We start from the raw sequence: 13,889 nt of genomic DNA, 5'->3' as shown, positions 1-13,889 counted from the left end.
TCAGTCTAACGCTCTCCCAACTGACGTATTTCGGCTTAAGACGTGTGCTTTCCTCAGCAATTGTTGGCTACTATAAGTTGGTGTGACAGGAGCCTATGGAGAATTGAGATTTTTATGCCTATGCATGTTGCCGGAAAAGAGAAAAGGCAGCAAGATTCACGACTAAATTGCCAGTGAGACTAAGCCACCGTTCTGTCATGAGCAACAGACAGGTGAGAAGCCAAAGCATGGAGCATACGCTAGCCCGATTCATGAGAAAAGCAACAGCTCACAGACAGGTGGACTCTCCTTAAACCTACAACAGATGCCGAAACCCGGGATCGAACCAGGGACCTTTAGATCTTCAGTCTAACGCTCTCCCAACTGAGCTATTTCGGCACATTCCAAAGGAGCAAGCCAGCAGGTGTGTGGCGGCAAGGCGAAGGGGTCCCAGAGACCTTAAAGGAGATCTAAAGTCCCAGCCTACACTTTTATTTTCAAACATCAGCATGGTAATGGCAATAGGAACAATAGGAGCAATAGTTCCCCTTGACAAACCAATGTAAGCTTGCCTCAGTAACCTCCTTTTATGTTGTGATTGCTGTTTCTCTGCTGGCCATCTATTTCCACAATTTCCTGGATTTCCGGCATGGTGTTCAGCTTCTTCTCTGCTCTTTACTTTCATTTTCTAAGGACTGCAGCTCCCATGGTACCTTGCTGCCTGCAAGCTGTGATTCCTGTACTGACTCTGCCTCCTGAAACTCCTCCTCTCAGCAAATCTGTACGTTGGAAATCAGACTCTGTGAAATGTGTGACACAGCAAAGTCTACTCACAGGGCACTGTGAATACATTTCACTGAAATCAAAAAAGAAAATGTTGGTGGATCTTCACAAAGTCAGTTTACAATATTCAAGATTGTTCAAATTCATGCGAGTAGGCTAGAAATCAATGAAATGCAACGTGGGAAGCAATATATGGCTTTACATTTTTAAAGCTAGATAGAGGTTTTGAGGAGTCCAAATACACTGCTCTAAAGAAGCCTTAAACCAGCTGTAGTTCTACCAAAGGACCAGAGTGAAGGAAAATGCTCCAAGTGTTCTCTTTTCGAAAAGAACCTTATCTAGCTGCTAACCCTCTTGCTTTTCATCTGACGTAGCCATTTTGAGCCACTTTCCCTGAAAAAGTCATACAGTTTGTAATCTTTCTTCGCTTTAAAGCTTTGCTTTTCATCTGACGTAGCCATTTTCACCCAATTTTCCTGATAAAAGGCATACAATCATACATCTTTCTTCAAACTAAAGTGAAAGGCAAAATCAAAATGACTTGCATGTATACTGTGTCTTTTGGGACCCTGCAAGAGAAGTGACTCCGCAAGGAAATTGGTTGAATAAGTGATATTGCCTTTTCTAGGAAGGAGTGGTTATGCTTCTCATTTTGTGTGCATGGAAGAAGAAGCGGCCTGCAACCTGAGGAAGCTGAGAATCTTCAGCTGCGCAATTGTAGCTTTTGTCATGGAAGTCATTTCGGACCGCGAAGATACTTTTTCTGACCTGCTTCTGGTTTTCTAGTCTGATGCATCAGCAAGAGGAAGAAAATGTATTGGATTTTATTCATCCCATGGTTCAAAAAAGTTCTATTTACTTGCATCAAGTTGTCAAAGACTAGTTTTGGCGGCGCCGTGACTTTTAGTATCTTTCAAAGCCGGCTAAGTCTTGTTCACCCCGGGATGCATTTGATAAGTTGTTTTGCTCGGCTGCGCGCTGCCATTCCTTTCGGACACATTGCATTTCCTCTGTGAAGCAGACTCTTCCACTTGGTTTGATTGGCATAACGCAGGTGAGGGCTGCAACAATGCAACATGCCAGCCTTTTTTTCCCCCAAGGCTTTGCAAGCGCTATGTGGTGGTGTAACCTGGTCCTATTGAGAAGAATAGATTTTGGACATGTCCTTGCACGTTGGCTGAGAAAACCATATACTGCGGGAAGTTGTACAATTGCTTTTCTGCTGCGCCCGAGACCCTAATATGCACTAAACCAGTTTCTAAACCTTGGTCTTGGTCTGCCCAGTCTTGCCGGGAAGCGTTACACCAAAAGAAACGCAGGCAGTTGCCGAAACCCGGGATTGAACCAGGGACCTTTAGATCTTCAGTCTAACGCTCTCCCAACTGAGCTATTTTGGCTTAAGACGTGTGCTTTCCTCAGCAATTGTTGGCTACTATAAGTTGGTGTGACAGGAGCCTATGGAGAATTGAGATTTTTATGCCTATGCATGTTGCCGGAAAAGAGAAAAGGCAGCAAGATTCGCGACTAAATTGCCAGTGAGACTAAGCCACCGTTCAGTCATGAGCAACAGACAGGTGAGAAGCCAAAGCATGGAGCATACGCTAGCCCGATTCATGAGAAAAGCAACAGCTCACAGACAGGTGGACTCTCCTTAAACCTACAACAGATGCCGAAACCCGGGATCGAACCAGGGACCTTTAGATCTTCAGTCAAACGCTCTCCCAACTGAGCTATTTCGGCACATTCCAAAGGAGCAAGCCAGCAGGTGTGTGGCGGCAAGGCGAAGGGGTCCCAGAGACCTTAAAGGAGATCTAAAGTCCCAGCCTACACTTTTATTTTCAAACATCAGCATGGTAATGGCAATAGGAACAATAGGAGCAATAGTTCCCCTTGACAAACCAATGTAAGCTTGCCTCAGTAACCTCCTTTTATGTTGTGATTGCTGTTTCTCTGCTGGCCATCTATTTCCACAATTTCCTGGATTTCCGGCATGGTGTTCAGCTTCTTCTCTGCTCTTTACTTTCATTTTCTAAGGACTGCAGCTCCCATGGTACCTTGCTGCCTGCAAGCTGTGATTCCTGTACTGACTCTGCCTCCTGAAACTCCTCCTCTCAGCAAATCTGTACGTTGGAAATCAGACTCTGTGAAATGTGTGACACAGCAAAGTCTACTCACAGGGCACTGTGAATACATTTCACTGAAATCAAAAAAGAAAATGTTGGTGGATCTTCACAAAGTCAGTTTACAATATTCAAGATTGTTCAAATTCATGCGAGTAGGCTAGAAATCAATGAAATGCAACGTGGGAAGCAATATATGGCTTTACATTTTTAAAGCTAGATAGAGGTTTTGAGGAGTCCAAATACACTGCTCTAAAGAAGCCTTAAACCAGCCGTAGTACTACCAAAGGACCAGAGTGAAGGAAAACGCTCCAAGTGTTCTCTTTGCGAAAGGAACCTTATCTAGCTGCTAACCCTCTTGCTTTTCATCTGACGTAGCCATTTTGAGCCACTTTCCCTGAAAAAGTCATACAGTTTGTAATCTTTCTTCGCTTTAAAGCTTTGCTTTTCATCTGACGTAGCCATTTTCACCCAATTTTCCTGATAAAAGGCATACAATCATACATCTTTCTTCAAACTAAAGTGAAAGGCAAAATCAAAATGACTTGCGTGTATACTGTGTCTTTTGGGACCCTGCAAGAGAAGTGACTCCGCAAGGAAATTGGTTGAATAAGTGATATTGCCTTTTCTAGGAAGGAGTGGTTATGCTTCTCATTTTGTGTGCATGGAAGAAGAAGCGACCTGCAACCTGAGGAAGCTGAGAATCTTCAGCTGCGCAATTGTAGCTTTTGTCATGGAAGTCATTTCGGACCGCGAAGATACTTTTTCTGACCTGCTTCTGGTTTCTAGTCTAATGCAACAGCACGAGGAAGAAAATGTATTGGATTTTATTCATCCCATGGTTCAAAAAAGTTCTATTTACTTGCATCAAGTTGTCAAAGACTAGTTTTGGCGGCGCCGTGACTTTTAGTATCTTTCAAAGCCGGCTAAGTTTTTTTCACCCCGGAATGCATTTGATAAGTTGTTTTGCTCGGCTGCGCTCTGCCATTCCTTTCGGACACATTGCATTTCCTCTGTGAAGCAGACTCTTCCACTTGGTTTGATTGGCATAACGCAGGTGAGGGCTGCAACAATGCAACATGCCAGCCTTTTTTTCCCCCAAGGCTTTGCAGCGCTATGTGGTGGTGTAACCTGGTCCTATTGAGTAGAAAAGATTTTGGACATGTCCTTGCACGTTGGCTGAGAAAACCATATACTGCGGGAAGTTGTACAATTGCTTTTCTGCTGCGCCCGAGACCCTAATATGCACTGAACCAGTTTCTAAACCTTGGTCTTGGTCTGCCCAGTCTTGCCGGGAAGCGTTACACCAAAAGAAACGCAGGCAGTTGCCGAAACCCGGAATAGAACCAGGGACTTTAGATCTTCAGTCTAACGCTCTCCCAACTGAGCTATTTCGGCACATTCCAAAGGAGCAAGCCAGCAGGTGTGTGGCGGCAAAGCGAAGGGGTCCCAGAGACCTTAAAGGAGATCTAAAGTCCCAGCCTACACTTTTATTTTCAAACATCAGCATGGTAATGGCAATAGGAACAATAGGAGCAATAGTTCCCCTTGACAAACCAATGTAAGCTTGCGTCAGTAACCTCCTTTTATGTTGTGATTGCTGTTTCTCTGCTGGCCATCTATTTCCACAATTTCCTGGATTTCCGGCATGGTGTTCAGCTTCTTCTCTGCTCTTTACTTTCATTTTCTAAGGACTGCAGCTCCCATGGTACCTTGCTTCCTGCAAGCTGTGATTCCTGTACTGACTCTGCCTCCTGAAACTCCTCCTCTCAGCAAATCTGTACGTTGGAAATCAGACTCTGTGAAATGTGTGACACAGAAAAGTCTACTCACAGGGCACTGTGAATACATTTCACTGAAATCAAAAAAGAAAATGTTGGTGGATCTTCACAAAGTCAGTTTACAATATTCAAGATTGTTCAAATTCATGCGAGTAGGCTAGAAATCAATGAAATGCAACGTGGGAAGCAATATATGGCTTTACATTTTTAAAGCTAGATAGAGGTTTTGAGGAGTCCAAATACACTGCTCTAAAGAAGCCTTAAACCAGCCGTAGTACTACCAAAGGACCAGAGTGAAGGAAAATGCTCCAAGTGTTCTCTTTTCGAAAGGAACCTTATCTAGCTGCTAACCCTCTTGCTTTTCATCTGACGTAGCCATTTTGAGCCACTTTCCCTGAAAAAGTCATACAGTTTGTAATCTTTCTTCGCTTTAAAGCTTTGCTTTTCATCTGACGTAGCCATTTTCACCCAATTTTCCTGATAAAAGGAATACAATCATACATCTTTCTTCAAACTAAAGTGAAAGGCAAAATCCAAATGACTTGCGTGTATACTGTGTCTTTTGGGACCCTGCAAGAGAAGTGACTCCGCAAGGAAATTGGTTGAATAAGTGATATTGCCTTTTCTAGGAAGGAGTGGTTATGCTTCTCATTTTGTGTGTATGGAAGAAGAAGCGGCCTGCAACCTGAGGAAGCTGAGAATCTTCAGCTGCGCAATTGTAGCTTTTGTCATGGAAGTCATTTCGGACCGCGAAGATACTTTTTCTGACCTGCTTCTGGTTTTCTAGTCTGATGCATCAGCACGAGGAAGAAAATGTATTGGATTTTATTCATCCCATGGTTCAAAAAATTTCTATTTACTTGCATCAAGTTGTCAAAGACTAGTTTTGGCTGCGCCGTGACTTTTAGTATCTTTCAAAGCCGGCTAAGTCTTGTTCACCCCGGAATGCATTTGATAAGTTGTTTTGCTCGGCTGCGCGCTGCCATTCCTTTCGGACACATTGCATTTCCTCTGTGAAGCAGACTCTTCCACTTGGTTTGATTGGCATAACGCAGGTGAGGGCTGCAACAATGCAACATGCCAGCCTTTTTTTCCCCCAAGGCTTTGCAGCGCTATGTGGTGGTGTAACCTGGTCCTATTGAGAAGAATAGATTTTGGAAATGTCCTTGCACGTTGGCTGAGAAAACCATATACTGCGGGAAGTTGTACAATTGCTTTTCTGCTGTGCCCGAGACCCTAATATGCACTGAACCAGTTTCTAAACCTTGGTCTTGGTCTGCCCAGTCTTGCCGGGAAGCGTTACACCAAAAGAAACGCAGGCAGTTGCCGAAACCCGGAATAGAACCAGGGACCTTTAGATCTTCAGTCTAACGCTCTCCCAACTGAGCTATTTCGGCTTAAGACGTGTGCTTTCCTCAGCAATTGTTGGCTACTATAAGTTGGTGTTACAGGAGCCTATGGAGAATTGAGATTTTTATGCCTATGCATGTTGCCGGAAAAGAGAAAAGGCAGCAAGATTCACGACTAAATTGCCAGTGAGACTAAGCCACCGTTCAGTCATGAGCAACAGACAGGTGAGAAGCCAATGCATGGAGCATACGCTAGCCCGATTCATGAGAAAAGCAACAGCTCACAGACAGGTGTACTCTCCTTAAACCTACAACAGATGCCGAAACCCGGGATCGAACCAGGGACCTTTAGATCTTCAGTCTAACGCTCTCCCAACTGAGCTATTTCGGCACATTCCAAAGGAGCAAGCCAGCAGGTGTGTGGCGGCAAGGCGAAGGGGTCCCAGAGACCTTAAAGGAGATCTAAAGTCCCAGCCTACACTTTTATTTTCAAACATCAGCATGGTAATGGCAATAGGAACAATAGGAGCAATAGTTCCCCTTGACAAACCAATGTAAGCTTGCGTCAGTAACCTCCTTTTATGTTGTGATTGCTGTTTCTCTGCTGGCCATCTATTTCCACAATTTCCTGGATTTCCGGCATGGTGTTCAGCTTCTTCTCTGCTCTTTACTTTCATTTTCTAAGGACTGCAGCTCCCATGGTACCTTGCTTCCTGCAAGCTGTGATTCCTGTACTGACTCTGCCTCCTGAAACTCCTCCTCTCAGCAAATCTGTACGTTGGAAATCAGACTCTGTGAAATGTGTGACACAGAAAAGTCTACTCACAGGGCACTGTGAATACATTTCACTGAAATCAAAAAAGAAAATGTTGGTGGATCTTCACAAAGTCAGTTTACAATATTCAAGATTGTTCAAATTCATGCGAGTAGGCTAGAAATCAATGAAATGCAACGTGGGAAGCAATATATGGCTTTACATTTTTAAAGCTAGATAGAGGTTTTGAGGAGTACAAATACACTGCTCTAAAGAAGCCTTAAACCAGCCGTAGTACTACCAAAGGACCAGAGTGAAGGAAAATGCTCCAAGTGTTCTCTTTTCGAAAGGAACCTTATCTAGCTGCTAACCCTCTTGCTTTTCATCTGACGTAGCCATTTTGAGCCACTTTCCCTGAAAAAGTCATACAGTTTGTAATCTTTCTTCGCTTTAAAGCTTTGCTTTTCATCTGACGTAGCCATTTTCACCCAATTTTCCTGATAAAAGGAATACAATCATACATCTTTCTTCAAACTAAAGTGAAAGGCAAAATCCAAATGACTTGCGTGTATACTGTGTCTTTTGGGACCCTGCAAGAGAAGTGACTCCGCAAGGAAATTGGTTGAATAAGTGATATTGCCTTTTCTAGGAAGGAGTGGTTATGCTTCTCATTTTGTGTGTATGGAAGAAGAAGCGGCCTGCAACCTGAGGAAGCTGAGAATCTTCAGCTGCGCAATTGTAGCTTTTGTCATGGAAGTCATTTCGGACCGCGAAGATACTTTTTCTGACCTGCTTCTGGTTTTCTAGTCTGATGCATCAGCACGAGGAAGAAAATGTATTGGATTTTATTCATCCCATGGTTCAAAAAATTTCTATTTACTTGCATCAAGTTGTCAAAGACTAGTTTTGGCTGCGCCGTGACTTTTAGTATCTTTCAAAGCCGGCTAAGTCTTGTTCACCCCGGAATGCATTTGATAAGTTGTTTTGCTCGGCTGCGCGCTGCCATTCCTTTCGGACACATTGCATTTCCTCTGTGAAGCAGACTCTTCCACTTGGTTTGATTGGCATAACGCAGGTGAGGGCTGCAACAATGCAACATGCCAGCCTTTTTTTCCCCCAAGGCTTTGCAGCGCTATGTGGTGGTGTTACCTGGTCCTATTGAGAAGAATAGATTTTGAACATGTCCTTGCACGTTGGCTGAGAAAACCATATACTGCGGGAAGTTGTACAATTGCTTTTCTGCTGTGCCCGAGACCCTAATATGCACTGAACCAGTTTCTAAACCTTGGTCTTGGTCTGCCCAGTCTTGCCGGGAAGCGTTACACCAAAAGAAATGCAGGCAGTTGCCGAAACCCGGGATTTAACCAGGGACCTTTAGATCTTCAGTCTAACGCTCTCCCAACTGACGTATTTCGGCTTAAGACGTGTGCTTTCCTCAGCAATTGTTGGCTACTATAAGTTGGTGTGACAGGAGCCTATGGAGAATTGAGATTTTTATGCCTATGCATGTTGCCGGAAAAGAGAAAAGGCAGCAAGATTCACGACTAAATTGCCAGTGAGACTAAGCCACCGTTCTGTCATGAGCAACAGACAGGTGAGAAGCCAAAGCATGGAGCATACGCTAGCCCGATTCATGAGAAAAGCAACAGCTCACAGACAGGTGGACTCTCCTTAAACCTACAACAGATGCCGAAACCCGGGATCGAACCAGGGACCTTTAGATCTTCAGTCTAACGCTCTCCCAACTGAGCTATTTCGGCACATTCCAAAGGAGCAAGCCAGCAGGTGTGTGGCGGCAAGGCGAAGGGGTCCCAGAGACCTTAAAGGAGATCTAAAGTCCCAGCCTACACTTTTATTTTCAAACATCAGCATGGTAATGGCAATAGGAACAATAGGAGCAATAGTTCCCCTTGACAAACCAATGTAAGCTTGCCTCAGTAACCTCCTTTTATGTTGTGATTGCTGTTTCTCTGCTGGCCATCTATTTCCACAATTTCCTGGATTTCCGGCATGGTGTTCAGCTTCTTCTCTGCTCTTTACTTTCATTTTCTAAGGACTGCAGCTCCCATGGTACCTTGCTGCCTGCAAGCTGTGATTCCTGTACTGACTCTGCCTCCTGAAACTCCTCCTCTCAGCAAATCTGTACGTTGGAAATCAGACTCTGTGAAATGTGTGACACAGCAAAGTCTACTCACAGGGCACTGTGAATACATTTCACTGAAATCAAAAAAGAAAATGTTGGTGGATCTTCACAAAGTCAGTTTACAATATTCAAGATTGTTCAAATTCATGCGAGTAGGCTAGAAATCAATGAAATGCAACGTGGGAAGCAATATATGGCTTTACATTTTTAAAGCTAGATAGAGGTTTTGAGGAGTCCAAATACACTGCTCTAAAGAAGCCTTAAACCAGCTGTAGTTCTACCAAAGGACCAGAGTGAAGGAAAATGCTCCAAGTGTTCTCTTTTCGAAAAGAACCTTATCTAGCTGCTAACCCTCTTGCTTTTCATCTGACGTAGCCATTTTGAGCCACTTTCCCTGAAAAAGTCATACAGTTTGTAATCTTTCTTCGCTTTAAAGCTTTGCTTTTCATCTGACGTAGCCATTTTCACCCAATTTTCCTGATAAAAGGCATACAATCATACATCTTTCTTCAAACTAAAGTGAAAGGCAAAATCAAAATGACTTGCATGTATACTGTGTCTTTTGGGACCCTGCAAGAGAAGTGACTCCGCAAGGAAATTGGTTGAATAAGTGATATTGCCTTTTCTAGGAAGGAGTGGTTATGCTTCTCATTTTGTGTGCATGGAAGAAGAAGCGGCCTGCAACCTGAGGAAGCTGAGAATCTTCAGCTGCGCAATTGTAGCTTTTGTCATGGAAGTCATTTCGGACCGCGAAGATACTTTTTCTGACCTGCTTCTGGTTTTCTAGTCTGATGCATCAGCAAGAGGAAGAAAATGTATTGGATTTTATTCATCCCATGGTTCAAAAAAGTTCTATTTACTTGCATCAAGTTGTCAAAGACTAGTTTTGGCGGCGCCGTGACTTTTAGTATCTTTCAAAGCCGGCTAAGTCTTGTTCACCCCGGGATGCATTTGATAAGTTGTTTTGCTCGGCTGCGCGCTGCCATTCCTTTCGGACACATTGCATTTCCTCTGTGAAGCAGACTCTTCCACTTGGTTTGATTGGCATAACGCAGGTGAGGGCTGCAACAATGCAACATGCCAGCCTTTTTTTCCCCCAAGGCTTTGCAAGCGCTATGTGGTGGTGTAACCTGGTCCTATTGAGAAGAATAGATTTTGGACATGTCCTTGCACGTTGGCTGAGAAAACCATATACTGCGGGAAGTTGTACAATTGCTTTTCTGCTGCGCCCGAGACCCTAATATGCACTAAACCAGTTTCTAAACCTTGGTCTTGGTCTGCCCAGTCTTGCCGGGAAGCGTTACACCAAAAGAAACGCAGGCAGTTGCCGAAACCCGGGATTGAACCAGGGACCTTTAGATCTTCAGTCTAACGCTCTCCCAACTGAGCTATTTTGGCTTAAGACGTGTGCTTTCCTCAGCAATTGTTGGCTACTATAAGTTGATGTGACAGGAGCCTATGGAGAATTGAGATTTTTATGCCTATGCATGTTGCCGGAAAAGAGAAAAGGCAGCAAGATTCGCGACTAAATTGCCAGTGAGACTAAGCCACCGTTCAGTCATGAGCAACAGACAGGTGAGAAGCCAAAGCATGGAGCATACGCTAGCCCGATTCATGAGAAAAGCAACAGCTCACAGACAGGTGGACTCTCCTTAAACCTACAACAGATGCCGAAACCCGGGATCGAACCAGGGACCTTTAGATCTTCAGTCAAACGCTCTCCCAACTGAGCTATTTCGGCACATTCCAAAGGAGCAAGCCAGCAGGTGTGTGGCGGCAAGGCGAAGGGGTCCCAGAGACCTTAAAGGAGATCTAAAGTCCCAGCCTACACTTTTATTTTCAAACATCAGCATGGTAATGGCAATAGGAACAATAGGAGCAATAGTTCCCCTTGACAAACCAATGTAAGCTTGCCTCAGTAACCTCCTTTTATGTTGTGATTGCTGTTTCTCTGCTGGCCATCTATTTCCACAATTTCCTGGATTTCCGGCATGGTGTTCAGCTTCTTCTCTGCTCTTTACTTTCATTTTCTAAGGACTGCAGCTCCCATGGTACCTTGCTGCCTGCAAGCTGTGATTCCTGTACTGACTCTGCCTCCTGAAACTCCTCCTCTCAGCAAATCTGTACGTTGGAAATCAGACTCTGTGAAATGTGTGACACAGCAAAGTCTACTCACAGGGCACTGTGAATACATTTCACTGAAATCAAAAAAGAAAATGTTGGTGGATCTTCACAAAGTCAGTTTACAATATTCAAGATTGTTCAAATTCATGCGAGTAGGCTAGAAATCAATGAAATGCAACGTGGGAAGCAATATATGGCTTTACATTTTTAAAGCTAGATAGAGGTTTTGAGGAGTCCAAATACACTGCTCTAAAGAAGCCTTAAACCAGCCGTAGTACTACCAAAGGACCAGAGTGAAGGAAAACGCTCCAAGTGTTCTCTTTGCGAAAGGAACCTTATCTAGCTGCTAACCCTCTTGCTTTTCATCTGACGTAGCCATTTTGAGCCACTTTCCCTGAAAAAGTCATACAGTTTGTAATCTTTCTTCGCTTTAAAGCTTTGCTTTTCATCTGACGTAGCCATTTTCACCCAATTTTCCTGATAAAAGGCATACAATCATACATCTTTCTTCAAACTAAAGTGAAAGGCAAAATCAAAATGACTTGCGTGTATACTGTGTCTTTTGGGACCCTGCAAGAGAAGTGACTCCGCAAGGAAATTGGTTGAATAAGTGATATTGCCTTTTCTAGGAAGGAGTGGTTATGCTTCTCATTTTGTGTGCATGGAAGAAGAAGCGACCTGCAACCTGAGGAAGCTGAGAATCTTCAGCTGCGCAATTGTAGCTTTTGTCATGGAAGTCATTTCGGACCGCGAAGATACTTTTTCTGACCTGCTTCTGGTTTCTAGTCTAATGCAACAGCACGAGGAAGAAAATGTATTGGATTTTATTCATCCCATGGTTCAAAAAAGTTCTATTTACTTGCATCAAGTTGTCAAAGACTAGTTTTGGCGGCGCCGTGACTTTTAGTATCTTTCAAAGCCGGCTAAGTTTTTTTCACCCCGGAATGCATTTGATAAGTTGTTTTGCTCGGCTGCGCTCTGCCATTCCTTTCGGACACATTGCATTTCCTCTGTGAAGCAGACTCTTCCACTTGGTTTGATTGGCATAACGCAGGTGAGGGCTGCAACAATGCAACATGCCAGCCTTTTTTTCCCCCAAGGCTTTGCAGCGCTATGTGGTGGTGTAACCTGGTCCTATTGAGTAGAAAAGATTTTGGACATGTCCTTGCACGTTGGCTGAGAAAACCATATACTGCGGGAAGTTGTACAATTGCTTTTCTGCTGCGCCCGAGACCCTAATATGCACTGAACCAGTTTCTAAACCTTGGTCTTGGTCTGCCCAGTCTTGCCGGGAAGCGTTACACCAAAAGAAACGCAGGCAGTTGCCGAAACCCGGAATAGAACCAGGGACTTTAGATCTTCAGTCTAACGCTCTCCCAACTGAGCTATTTCGGCACATTCCAAAGGAGCAAGCCAGCAGGTGTGTGGCGGCAAAGCGAAGGGGTCCCAGAGACCTTAAAGGAGATCTAAAGTCCCAGCCTACACTTTTATTTTCAAACATCAGCATGGTAATGGCAATAGGAACAATAGGAGCAATAGTTCCCCTTGACAAACCAATGTAAGCTTGCCTCAGTAACCTCCTTTTATGTTGTGATTGCTGTTTCTCTGCTGGCCATCTATTTCTACAATTTCCTGGATTTCCGGCATGGTGTTCAGCTTCTTCTCTGCTCTTTACTTTCATTTTCTAAGGACTGCAGCTCCCATGGTACCTTGCTGCCTGCAAGCTGTGATTCCTGTACTGACTCTGCCTCCTGAAACTCCTCCTCTCAGCAAATCTGTACGTTGGAAATCAGACTCTGTGAAATGTGTGACACAGCAAAGTCTACTCACAGGGCACTGTGAATACATTTCACTGAAATCAAAAAAGAAAATGTTGGTGGATCTTCACAAAGTCAGTTTACAATATTCAAGATTGTTCAAATTCATGCGAGTAGGCTAGAAATCAATGAAATGCAACGTGGGAAGCAATATATGGCTTTACATTTTTAAAGCTAGATAGAGGTTTTGAGGAGTCCAAATACACTGCTCTAAAGAAGCCTTAAACCAGCCGTAGTACTACCAAAGGACCAGAGTGAAGGAAAATGCTCCAAGTGTTCTCTTTTTGAAAGTAACCTTATCTAGCTGCTAACCCTCTTGCTTTTCATCTGACTTAGCCATTTTGAGCCACTTTCCCTGAAAAAGTCATACAGTTTGTAATCTTTCTTCGCTTTAAAGCTTTGCTTTTCATCTGACGTAGCCATTTTCACCCAATTTTCCTGATAAAAGGAATACAATCATACATCTTTCTTCAAACTAAAGTGAAAGGCAAAATCCAAATGACTTGCGTGTATACTGTGTCTTTTGGGACCCTGCAAGAGAAGTGACTCCGCAAGGAAATTGGTTGAATAAGTGATATTGCCTTTTCTAGGAAGGAGTGGTTATGCTTCTCATTTTGTGTGTATGGAAGAAGAAGCGGCCTGCAACCTGAGGAAGCTGAGAATCTTCAGCTGCGCAATTGTAGCTTTTGTCATGGAAGTCATTTCGGACCGCGAAGATACTTTTTCTGACCTGCTTCTGGTTTTCTAGTCTGATGCATCAGCACGAGGAAGAAAATGTATTGGATTTTATTCATCCCATGGTTCAAAAAAGTTCTATTTACTTGCATCAAGTTGTTAAAGACTAGTTTTGGCTGCGCCGTGACTTTTAGTATCTTTCAAAGCCGGCTAAGTCTTGTTCACCCCGGAATGCATTTGATAAGTTGTTTTGCTCGGCTGCGCGCTGCCATTCCTTTCGGACACATTGCATTTCCTCTGTGAAGCAGACTCTTCCACTTGGTTTGATTGGCATAACGCAGGTGAGGGCTGCAACAATGCAACA

At 43.8% G+C, this 13,889-nt stretch overlaps 3 non-coding genes across 3 annotated transcripts; all 3 read right to left on the bottom strand.

Moving 5' to 3' along the window:
* Window positions 1-305: 305 nt before the first annotated feature.
* On the bottom strand, window positions 306-378 carry TRNAF-GAA (transfer RNA phenylalanine (anticodon GAA)). Its single transcript has one exon. It is a non-coding gene; the product is annotated as a tRNA-Phe (tRNA).
* A 5,952-nt stretch (window positions 379-6,330) lies between these two features.
* TRNAF-GAA (transfer RNA phenylalanine (anticodon GAA)) lies at window positions 6,331-6,403 on the bottom strand. The gene has a single exon. It is a non-coding gene; the product is annotated as a tRNA-Phe (tRNA).
* Window positions 6,404-8,453: 2,050 nt separating this feature from the next.
* On the bottom strand, window positions 8,454-8,526 carry TRNAF-GAA (transfer RNA phenylalanine (anticodon GAA)). The gene has a single exon. It is a non-coding gene; the product is annotated as a tRNA-Phe (tRNA).
* Between the last annotated feature and the right edge of the window lie 5,363 nt (window positions 8,527-13,889).

Source organism: Staurois parvus, unplaced genomic scaffold (assembly GCF_062004578.1).
Source record: "Staurois parvus isolate SC_StPar_1 unplaced genomic scaffold, SC_StPar_1.0 ptg000126l, whole genome shotgun sequence".
In the NCBI taxonomy this organism is placed as follows: Eukaryota; Metazoa; Chordata; class Amphibia; order Anura; family Ranidae; genus Staurois; species Staurois parvus.
This window is presented reverse-complemented; position numbering and strand designations above follow the sequence as displayed.